General features: G+C 41.2%; 1 protein-coding gene across 1 annotated transcript in view; it reads right to left on the reverse strand.

The window, feature by feature from the left end:
* The window catches only part of LOC105489293 (galanin receptor 1), a 68,591-nt gene that overhangs the window by 29,469 nt on the left and 26,330 nt on the right, over positions 1 to 12,792 (reverse strand). The gene's annotated exons all lie outside the window — the stretch shown is intronic.

Consider the following 12,792-nt stretch of genomic DNA (forward strand, 5'->3'; position numbering starts at 1 on the left):
TCATCGAATTCTTATAACAACTCTGTAAAGTTGGCGTTATTTTCACCATTTTACAAGCAAACAGCTAAGTCTTGGAAAAGTTAAACCAACCTTAGGACTCATGCACATTTTTGTTTGTGGTGGTGAGATTTAAGCTGGATCAATTTCAGTCCACATATGATATTCTTAATCTTTATACTGTTGTAGAATATTTAGTATATACCTATGTCAAAGTACAGTGGGAGATGGTATCCTCTGAAACACATTCATGGAGATTCATTCCCTGTATAGAAAATACCTGAAGCAAGTACATATTTATCCGCCCAGCATCCCCACCTTTGAGAAACATTGTTTCACCATTCTGTGGTAAAGCAGATTCATCCTCAGATGTCCCCCAACTCCTGGGATGTAGCACTGCTTCATCATATACAGTATATACATATTGTATATACATAACGCATCTCAGCTTTAGAAATCAGCATCTACCCAGGCCTAGCCAATCCAAACACTCCACAGGTTAATCTTCCCCTGACATTCCAAACTGCCACATCTACAAAAAGTTTGAACTGTTGGCGGCTGCTTTTGTCACCATGTGAAGTAGGCCCCTTGAGGCCACCACTCATGTGGAGGGAAGCCAAATGAAAAATGGAGATCAAGAAGCTCAGAGGACATCACTATAGCTGCTGGATCCAGCTGTGCCTGAAGACAGTCCCCCGCCTAGACTTGCCAGTCTCATGAGATAAGCTCCTGCTCTTCACAAGTGAATTTTAGTTAAGTTTCTGCAACCAACAAAAGGCCTGATGTAGCACTGCTTCATGAGAAATATACATAATGCATCTTAGCTATTCGTTTATGCTCCATTTGAGAAATAAAATATATAGGAAAGAAAAAAATGCAAAAATGATAAAAATTAAATAGGTACTTGAAACCAGATACTTCTGGTCTATTTTCTAGATTTAATACTTTAAATATTTTAATTTATCTCTTTGCTTATTTATTTTTGAGACAGAGTCTTTCTCTGTCATCCAGGCTGGAGTGGTTCAATCTCCGCTCACTGCAACCTCCAACCTCTACCTCCTAGGCTCAACCATCCTCCCACTTCAGCCTCCCATGGAGCTGGGACCACAGGTGCTCACCACAATGCCAGGCTAATTTGTGTACTTTTTGTAGAGACGGGTTTCACCATGTTGCCCGGGCTGGTCTCAAATTCTTGGGTTTAAGCAATTCACCTCCCTGGGCCTCCCAAAGTGCTGGGATTACAGGTATGAGATACCATACCCAGTTTCTTATTTAGATTTAAGGTAATCACTGTTTCCCTTAACTTCACTAAGAAAATAAAGTTTAAAGAATAGTAAGGGGTCACACATTTGAAAGATCATTGCTTTTAAGATTTTTTCTGTATTCATTCATTCATTCATTCAAAGGAATACACTTAAATTTAAATCATAACACAATTCCTTCCTCTAGGCATGAAATATAGGAAATTTACACCAAGAAAGGATTATCCTGTGCAGCTTTTCCTAAACAAGCATATCTTACTGACATGCGTGATAAATGCACAAAAAGGGGCATGAATCAGAAGTCTACAGAGTGGCAGATCTTCACAAGTTCTTCAGTGCTTCAAGAAAGCTGCATTCACACACCTTCTATAAAATGCAGTGTTTGGGGATGGTGGTGCTGCAAGAAAATCGAAGATGCAGAAAGCAGGGGCCTTACGATTACAGTCCTCTGCATTTCCAGAAAGGGACTGTGTCCCCTAACACAAAAGCTGTATGAAACAGAAACGGGGCATCTCTGAATAACAAGGGCTGCCCTCCCGAAGCTCCTCATTAATCTCAAAACCCAGTAAAGTAAGAACTGGAACAGCTGTGTCTTTCATGAACTGGTTTCTAACTTCTGACTGCTAATAAATCCCAGAGGTGGGGGTCTAGCTTACATTGTTCAGCACATTATGGATAAGCCCAGTGGCCTGTCACCTACTGTAGCTTGTAAATGTTTTCTGGCTAACGAAGCTGAAGAAATGGCCTGTCTTCCACTTACATAGCTGATGTTCTATCTTTCAATATAATATTGGAACTTGTCCATTCTGAACAACACATTTGACTTCTTTATTTCCCTTCTTTAAAGTCCATTTGGATTCCAATATTTAAAGGAGTTATCGATTTCATCTATCCAAGTCTATTTATTAGTTTACTTCCTACCTATCCCTCCATTCCATTTCTAAGTTTTGCATTAAAATAATTAGGAGAGGGCTGGGCATGGTGGCTCATGCCTGTTTCCAGCACTTTGGGAGGCTAAGGTGAGATCACCTGAGGTCAGGAGTTCGAGACCAGCGTGGCAAACATGGCAAAACCCCATCTCTACTAAAAATACAAAATGTTAGCCAGGCATGATGGCAGGCGCCTGTAATCCCAGCTACTCAGGAAGCTGAGGCGGGAAAATCGCTTGAACCCAAGAGGCAGAGGTTGTAGTGAGCCAAGATCACATCACTGCACTCCAGGTTTTATTTTCTTAAACTGCAGAATAGATGTAAAGAATGAGTTAGCCTAGGCAACATTGTGAGACCCCTATCTCTACAAAAAATGCAAAAATTAGCCAAGGATGGTGGTACATGCCTGTGGCCCCAGACACCTGGGAGGTTGAGGTGGGAGGATCATTTAGCCCCAGGAGTTGGAGGCTGCAATGAGCTATGATCATGTCAGTATACTCCAGCCTGAGCAATAGAGAAGAACTCATCTCAATAAAACAGAATAATGAGTTACAAAGACTACGGTGAGATGGTTTTCTGACACGTTAAGGTGAGAACCTCATGGCCAGTCATCTGTTGAGTTTTAAAATATAGTTCCCATCTATTGTTTTGCTGTATAAATTTTACTCCCAGCAGTTTCAGATGACTAATACATCCAACTTTGGCCTCACAAAAAGGTGATATGCAGTCCTTGGGACTCGGGCCCTTCAGAAGTTAAGGGAAACGAGGAGCAGAGCAAGGAAGGAATGGCCAGCCCACAGAGTCAGGGAGGCCACGGCAGCAGCCCCTGGGGGAGGGGCCCAGGCTATGGGTGTACAGGTTCCCCTTGCGTCTCCTGGGGTGATCAGATCCAACATCAGGCCGTGGGGGTGATAAAGTCCAGCAGAGTCAAAAGAATGAGAAAGACAGTTTGAGAGAGAAAGTGGGACCAGGGACCATCGAGAGTGTGGAGGCTCCAAAGGCCCCGAGCTCTGGAAGCCCAGACTATTTACTGGTGATCAAAGAAACAGGTGGTGAGAATGCGGGGTTGAAAGGAGCGTCGCAGTAAGCACATGATTTACAGCTGTGACAGTTTAGCATACGCTCTGCTACTTGAGATAACAGGGAGCAGGTTCTTTTAACTCAAGATACAATAGATTCTGGGAGAGCAAGGAGCCAGCAAGTCTATACACATTCCAGAGCCACGAGCCCTGGATTCTATCCAAGCCACGAGGGGATTTTATGCCCTGGGCTTAGATTATGGTATGTGAGAGTAGCCTTCCACCCTTTAGCAGAGCTTGGTGTTCCAAAGGTCACGAGGGGTTTTAGACCCTGGACATGTTCCAAGACGCTTTTACATTATGTCAGACATGCAAGCCCTGCCTCAGCTTCTCCCAACAGCATTCCAACCCCTGCAGAAACACACATCTGCCACAGGAGCTTCCCCTCTTCCTTCCCGCATTCTTGCCCTTGCCAAGGCTCCTGAGCCCTCAGCTTCCTTGCCCCAAGGCCCTGACAGTGGGGAGGGGCTGAGGATAAACACTGTTCCACATTCCATATGATCACATTTGTTTTTCATAAGGAGAAACACATATGTTATTTATAGGAAGTAATGTGTAATAGGATGCTAAAATAGCAAAATGATTTTTAAATTTTTTAGACATCATAGATTAATGGAGCTGGGGTAAACAACCAGTTTCTTCTTCTGTCCTCTAACCCAGGGTAACCCCAACGGAGCTACTGTTCCAATTTGGGGCACTTACACTAGTTTCCTCCTTTCTTTTGCCTCAGATGTTTTCTTGGTGAAACAGAAATAATAGCACCTCCCCTATGGAGTTGTTCTGAAAATTAAATGAACTAATAGATGGAAAGTTCCAAGAACAGTGGGAGCATAAAACAAGCATGAAAAAATGCTGCTTTGAAGTTATCCATCCATTCAGCTTGTGAATGTTTGCATTTTAAGACACTTGCTTCTAACATTCTACTGTTACAGTATTTTATTCCTTCTCTCTGTAGTTCAGCTGATTATTTTAAGATACTTGCACTCCTTGTGACAGAATTTTATCACATCTCTCCATATTTATGATGTAATCAGCTCTGTTAATGTAATGGACCAATAGTAAAAACACCACCAATTGCTGATCATTCAAAAACACTGACACATGGCTAAGCGCGGTGGCTCACGCCTGTAATCCCAGCACTTTTGGAGGCCGAGGCGGGTGGATCGTGAGGTCAGGAGATCGAGACCATCCTGGCTAACACGGTGAAACCCCGTCTCTACTAAAAATACAAAAAAAAATTTAGCCGAGCACAGTGGCAGGCTCCTGTAGTCCCAGCTACTCAGGAGGCTGAGGCAGGAGAATGGCGTGAACCCAGCAGGCAGAGCTTGCAGTGAGCCGAGGTTGCGCCACTGCACTCCAGCCTGGGCGACAGAGCGAGAGTCCGTCTCAAAAAAAACAAAAACAAAAAAACAGACACATTAAGATTTTACTTTAGGATGGGTGTGGTGGCTCATGCCACCACACTGTATTTGTTGAATAATATTCTGTTGGGTGAAATATATGTGCTTTGAACCTATTACAATGTTGGATATGTATTTCACTAGAACATACTTCCTAGGGCCCAATTAAAACATACTTAAGAATGCATGAAAATTCCAAGTTATATATTTAAGAGAATTTATAAAACACTGTAGCTTAGTAAAAAGATGATGAATTATGGAATCAGAAAAGTCTGGTTTAGAATGTATTTGTTCACACTGTAACTCTATAACTTTAGACAAGTTTATTTACAGAAATATTGAGAGTTCAAATAAATGATAGACTAACGTAGATAGTGTATCTAGTATTCTCTTAATCTTCAAAAGAATTTTATGAGGTCATTTTAATCTCTACTTTAGATAGTGGAAATTGCCCTGAACCTTATTTCCCCAAATGCAAAATGAAGATCATTAACCCTAGAAGCTACAAAGTTGCAACTACGAGGCTTACCATAGAGCTGGTTATAATATTATTTGTTAAATGCTAGATATATTTAGTAAATGTTAATGTTTCTGCTGAAATATGATGTATTAGTCCATTCTCAGGCTGCTAATAAAGGCATACCTGAGACTGGGTAATTTGTAATGAAAAGAGGTTTAATTGACTCACAGTTCAGCATGGCTGAGGAGGCCTCAGGAAACTTACAATCACGGTGGAAGGGAAAGCAAATACCTCTGTCTTCATATGGTGGCAGGAGAGAGACTGAGAGACAAAGTGAAGGGAGGAAGCCTCTTATAAAACCATTAGATCTCGTGAGAACTCATTATCATGAGACCAGTACAGGGGAAACCACCCCCATGGTTCAATTATCTCCACCTGGTCCCGCCCTTGACATGTGGGGATTATTACAATTCAAGATGAGATTTTGGGTAGGGATGCAGCCAGACCATATTGTATGGACAGATCAAAAGTGAAGGCTGTGGTGTGGTCAACGTACGAATACAATGACACTGCATGCAAAATAGTGTCAATGTGTACTTTACAGACAGTTAAAACCCAAAACTTAGCAATGGTTACTGATTCATTATCAACAAATGCTGAGGAAGGCAACTTTACACCTATAGTCTTTAACTTTGTTGATAATTTTTCCAAAACTTCATCCTTTTATATATCCTCACCTAGTCAATCATCCAGGTTAGAATGGTATATTCGAGGAGGGCAACATAATTCAGACCCAAAATGGTCAAAGCTTACTGAACAATGGACACTTATGCTAACGACTGCTAAAACAAAAACTACGCAAGAGCCAGCAGGGATTCTGGGTCGATATTATTGGCTGGTGTGCTAAGTTGGAACTGCAGCCTCTTATGATGGTCTTTGTTCATCTTGAGAAAGTACTAATTGTATATGTATCTCTAAGTGGAAGGATTTAGGTACAATATCTAGCAAAGAAGAAACACTGGGGCAGGTGATAACAATTGGGAAGTGACGGTGACAAAGGGTCCACCAAGTTGTCTCATTTCATTTCAAAGGATACTTGTCTTAAATAGGTGATCCATCATTCCTTAGGCATTTCCACTGAAGGAGGTTAAAGCACCAAGGTCTCTGGCACCCATCTGTCTTTGAAAGAACCACACCTGTTCTGTAATGCCCGGAACTATCAGCACCACCACCTCTTCTGTGGAATGGTCGAGATGCGGACCTTTAGCACTTCCTGCTGTCAGACCTGTCTGCCAGTTCAAGGCTGCCAACAATCAATCATTAAGAAGTTCCTTCCCTAGCCCTCCACCAAAAGCTGCTTAACCCAACCCTACAGTTGTTTGGTTGTCATGGAAGCCCACCCCACTTATTACCAGCCATTGTTTCTCCTCCCAGCCACTGATTGCCAGGAAGGAAGAGCAGCCAGGTGCAGAAAGAGCAGAAGGTGGGCGCCAAGCTCCCTAATTTACTGCATCTGTTGCCCAGCCCGCTTTAATCACGATGGTGTAGGTCAGTGGCCCAGCAACTCCCCGGTCACAATCGATCAGGCAGCACTAAGGTGTAAAGCCAATTTCTTTGTGTGTGGCATTTTTCAGCACTCTGGACATTGTCCCCAGGCCGCTTTTTGCCGCAGCAATACTAGAGATGACAAAACATTGAGACTCAGAGGCCGTCAGCAAGAAGCACACACTTCTGTCTTCCACATCTGCTTGCCACGTGGGCTTGGCTGCAAGTCGGTTCCACATCCGCATTCCAGAGTCCAGTTGAGAACACAGTCAGATGGGTGGGGAGGAGGAGAAGAGGCTGAGCCCGAAAGCACATTTAATTTGTTTGGATGCAGTGTGTGTCCATTCTGCTCACACAGCATTGGCCAAAGCAAGTCACACCAACAAGCCTCAGGAAACTCTTTGAGGAGGGCTGCTCCTTCCGTGTGTGTGGGAAGCCAAGAGCAAATATCTGCTGGCTGATAAAATCCACTGCAGGCCTCTCTAGCTGTGAAATCGTTGCCTTCTATAAAGCAATGGAGACTTGAAATAACAGATGGCAAAATAAAGGCAGCTGGATGAGAATGATTGTTTTCTTGAAGGTATTGTCAATGAATATGACAAGCCCCACAAGGCAGAACTCTAAATCTGTTACTTGACATCATAACTCATCACCTAAGCATTGATTCATTCTCTTCTGTTTTAGGGTATCGAGTTACCATGGTGTGCACGGCTTCCTATTAGGCATTTAGGAGCGGGAGAGGAGGAATGAAAAGACTGAGGCCACAGGCATGCCGCCCACATGGAGCACCACTGGTGGCGTCTGGTCACGGGCCTGCAGCCACTGTGTGCTTCTGCAGAACGGTGACTGCAGTCATCGTGTGTAAACAGTGCACCTGTGAGCATGACTGCTGATGACAACTTACAAAAGCAGCTGTGCAGATGCTAATTGCAAACTGAAGGTGCTAAAGCCATGCAGTAATAAAGAGCATGGATTTGTATCAGGCACACCTGGACTCATGCCCCAGCTTCTACTGTGTGGCCTAGGGCAACCTCCTCAGTGTTTCTAGGCCTCACTTAATTCATCTGTAGAATAGGTTTGCTTTATTTATTATGAGAGATAGCACCTAGGAAACGTGCTGGGCATGGCACGTGTCATGCACAGAGCGGATTTGCAGCAGCATTTAGCACAGGGGAGCAGCAGGGGCAATGCCTGCAAGAGTGTGAGGGCAGCTGCAGCAGTGCCCGCAGGTCAGGGGGCGTGTCCTTTGTGGGGGCATCATGAGAAACACGTTGGCTGGAAGAGTGGCTGAGACACAGAACTCAACTCACACCCGTTTCCTAGTAGAAGAAATGCATATGGAAACCTAAATTTCAATTTCATAACCTGTAAATAGAAGACCATGGTTTCCTAAGAGGACTAAAAACTAGAATTTGTATGTAAATTAAAATATAATTTGATATAGGAGTCTGGAATAGCAAAATTAATAGACATATTCCACTTATTAAGAGCAGACAGACCTGGTCTACCTGCCAGATGTCACTTGGTGAAATTAATTATCCAGAAAATAAGTATATACAGAGATCTGGGCACGTTTCTTGACTTTTGTAGACAGGATCTGCAGAAATTGAGCTTCACCAAGGTGACCCTTCAGAACAACTGCATCAGATGTTTCCTGTTTTACTTTCCCCAGAGCTGTTCAATCAAATAAAGCATTAGCCAGAAAGTGAGTCTGTTTACTATTACTAAAACTCTCAGCAATAAACCTGTTGAAAACTCAACTTCAGCCCACCAAAGCAAAACTTATGCATGAATTAAGAGTAACTGCTAAGGTGGTATAAAATTTCTGTGGAACCTGACAGCCTTTTTGCCCCTAAAACATACCCTTTATTCAATGTTGAAGAAATTTTAACCATTAACTTCACACTATTGGCTTTGAGGTCTTGATTCATTTTAAAACACAGCTTTTTGGTAGAACAGGAAGGGGAAATGGAGAAAGAGAGAGAGGTAATGAAAAAGAAGAAAAAAGAGGAGGAGGAGGAGGAGGAGGAGGGGAGAAGATGCTTTATTGACAGTAAACATTAACTACAATATGGAAAGGGGGAGAGAGAGTAATTGTACAGAGAGGAAACCTGATAGACACTACCCCAGCTGGGTGATCAAGGTCAACATCCATAGCAATGTGTACATTCATTTATGAATTATTTATTGAATTATGATGAAAATGGCACTTCATCTCTGTGGTCTTCCTCACAAAAACCCATAACCCCAGCATAAGCATGGGAGAAATATCAGAAAAAATCGGGTTGAGAGCCATCCTCCAGTATACCTGATCCATGCTGCTCAGAATTCTCAAGTTTATCAAAACCAGGATAGTCTGAGAAGCTGTCAATGCCCAGAGAAGCCTAAAGACATATGACAATTAGATGTAAGGTGGTGTCTTGGATGACATCCTGGAACAAAAGTGAGACATTAGGGAAAATCTAGTGAAGCCCAAATTAATAGTGGAGTTTAGTTTATAGTCAATAGTAACCTATCAATATGGGTTCATTAGCTATGCTAAACGTACCATGATAACGTAAGATGGTAACAGGGAAGACAGTGCAGGGATCCTGGGACTCTGTTGCATCTGCACAACTTCCTGCAAACCAAAAACTGTTCTGAAATAAAATGCTTATTTTCTAAATGTGGGGAAGAAGTATGGCACAGGAGACAAACGTGGCCTACTTCTCCTCAGTGTGCAAGCTAGCAGGCACCCCATCCTGAGTCGAATGTGCAGCAGACACATGATGAATGATGCACGGCGTTAAGAAACAAACAGTCCCATAAAAAAAATTGAACCTAAAAGTCACTGTTTACAGTATAACAAACCTAATATGGGAATATAGATATATCCCAGAGGAATTCACTCAAAAAAGAGGTTTGTGCATTTGGGCCCTGGGTTGTTCTATTTTTCCTATAGTCATCATTTCAAACCCAGATTCTCAAATATTCAGGAGGGAACTGCACATGTATACTCTCTATTCCAAAAGAATGAAGGAAATCTTTCAAGTCTCTTTCAGAAAATTGTTCTTGTTGCATGTTATAGAACTCATAAAGTGAAAACACAGGTAGAAATTCCCCTTTGATAGAAGATAAGTCAAAATCATTCACACAAAAAGCCATTTAAAATTTATCACACCAAGACTTTAGGTCCAGCGGTAAACAGTGGTACTCTGCTGCCCAGCAATGTGTGCTGGGAGTTGCTGTCAGCCACTGTGCTCCCTCACCTGCACAGCCCTCCATGGCCTCAGCTTGGGGAACATGAAACAGAAACAGGGCCCACACCTAACCCCAGCTTGGGACCAAGTATTCCATCCTCTCCCCTCCTTTCCACTTTCAAGTGCCCCTGTGTCTCCTGTGAAAGACACCAGCCGGCACCGTCCCTCTCAGAGGGTAATGTGAGCTTCAGAGCCTCGGTTTTAGTCAACCTTTACCCATGGAATCTTGTCCCATCTCTCCCCTAAAACGGCTGCCTGGGTCCCTGATGACCCCAAAGAGAAGGGCCATCCCCATAGCCTGGAGCAAAGACTCAGATTACTCTATGAGCAATAAATAAATTTCTCCCAGAATGAGCCATGGAAATACTGGGTCTATTTGTTACCGCAGGCAAGCATATCCCAGTTTTTATAATACCTCTTGGGAGAGGAGAAGATCACCCATTGTGTAGAGCGACAAGAATGAGGATTCATGGCAAAACATTGAGGAGGAAAGATTTCAGGCACAAGAGCGTGGGAAACCAAACTAGTGACTTGAGAAGGGACAGTCACACCCACAGGAAGATAGCAAGGAAGAGAAACAGTGGACAGGGACAGAGGAGAGAACTTCCACACTCGGGCAGTTGGCAATGACCTTGAGTGCTCCCAACAGGCAGGGAAGGATGAAAATGAAATTACACTACTGCAGCAGGCAATTAAGTAATTGTTGATTAAATAAATGTCAACTTTAGTGGGTTTTTTGAATAATTACATAGTACCCATAAAATTACTGTCCTACTTTTGTTTGCTTAATCCTAGAAGAATTTCTGGTATCACTACATATTCTTGTTAGCTCTCATGTTTAATCTATTGAGTGATATCTGTTAATTTATTTAGTCATTTTCCTATTGTTAAATATTTAGATCACTTACAATCATAACATATTGGAAGCAACGTCACAATGAATATTTGTGCTTATGGAAATTTTTTCTTGTGATAGTTTATCTCCTTAGGATAAATCTCTTTAGAAGTATAATAATTTTATAAATGATTTTTATAGCCAGTGGCAATTATGCTATCAAAAATTAAACAATTTATATTATTTTCTGCTAATTTAATATATCGAATCTTTTCATTTATTACAATAGTGTAACAATCTTATCAAAAGCTATTAAATAAATGTATCATGACCTAACGTTCTAACCAGCTTGTTACAGTAAAGCTCAACTTAATTAATTCATGCATATTAATGTAATAATAACCTTTCTTCATGCTGTTGTCAGTAACTGTTTAATAGGGCAACAGAGTATCATTGGGAATTATACACAAATGAAGGTTTCCTGTATCTTAAAAGAAATGGTACCTCAGCTCTTTCTCCCCCAGGCATATTCAGTTACCTTTTCCTCCATGAGATCATATACAGGAACATTTATTAGGGTTATTTTAAAACAGAAAACTCTAAGTGGGAAATAAAAACGGCCCATAATCCTTTTACCTGATAACCCATGTTGACATTTTGTAACAAATGAAAGTAATACATGCACATGATTAGAAAAATCAGATAATAATGGAAGGTATAAAACTGAATGTGTCTAGAATAGGCAAATTCATAGGGACAGAAAGCAGAACATAGGTTACCAGGGTCTGCGGAGAGACAGGAGTGAAGAGTCATTGGTTAAGGGATAGAGAGGTTCAATCTAAGACGATGAAAAAGTTCCAGAGATAGCTAGTGGGAAGATTACACAACATGATGAATGTACATTACATCACTAAAGAAAAAGGCAACATTTTTTCACTTTTAAAAATTTTTTTTATTTCCACAGGTTTTTGGGGAGCAGGTGGTATTTGGTTACATGAGTAAGTTCTTTAGTGGTGATTCATGAGAATTTGGTGCACCCATCATCCGAGCAATATACACTGAACCCAATGTGTAGTCTCTTATCCCTCACCCCACCTACCCTTTCCCCCAAGTCCCTAAAGTTCACTGTATCATTCTAATGCTTTTGCATCTTCATAGCTTAGCTCCCACTTATGAGTGAGAACATGTGATGTTTGACTTTCCATCCCTGAGTTTCCCCACTTAGAATAATAGTCTCTAGTTCTATTGTGTGTATATATATTGTTCTATATATGTATTTTATATATATATGCACATCACAATTTCTTCATCCACTCATTGATTGATAGGCATTTGGGCTGGTTCCATATTTTTGCAATTGTCAATTTTGCTGCTATAAACATGCCTGTGCAAGTATCATTTTCATATAATGACTTCTTTTCCTCTGGGCAGATACCCAGTAGTGAAATTGGTGGATCAAATGGCAGTTCTCCTTTTAGTTCCCTAAGGAATCTCCACACCATTTTCCACAGTGATTATACTGGTTTACATTCCCACCAGGAGTGTAGAACTGTTCAAAAAAAGGCAACTTATATTTTAAAATTGGGGATAAAAGTTTCCCTCCTCTAGTCTTTACCTTTCCCCAAAAAACAATCACTAAAATTGTTTGACAAGTGTCCTTTGAGAAAAAATTACATTCATATAGTCCCTTATACAAAAATATGTAGCATATATATTTTTTGTTTGCATGAATCGGATGATAGCTTATACAAAGATGTGGATTTTGCCTCTTTTTCCCTTAGTAATATTTCTTGACCACCAACAAATGGAGCCATACCTTATTATTTTTACCATCTGAATAACTGTTCATTATATGATTATAATTTATTTAACTAATCTATTCTAGTCTCCATATGATATAGGACAAATGATAGATACTTCCAAGGAGCATTTGTGGAAAATTTTAAACAATAATGAGGCTAAGATGAAGATAATAGTCCCACCTTAATAATGTTGATGTGGAATTGACATTGTTTATGACTGTGAAGATACGATCTAAATCATACA

This window comes from Macaca nemestrina, chromosome 19 (genome assembly GCF_043159975.1).
Source record: "Macaca nemestrina isolate mMacNem1 chromosome 19, mMacNem.hap1, whole genome shotgun sequence".
Lineage (NCBI taxonomy): Eukaryota > Metazoa > Chordata > Mammalia > Primates > Cercopithecidae > Macaca > Macaca nemestrina.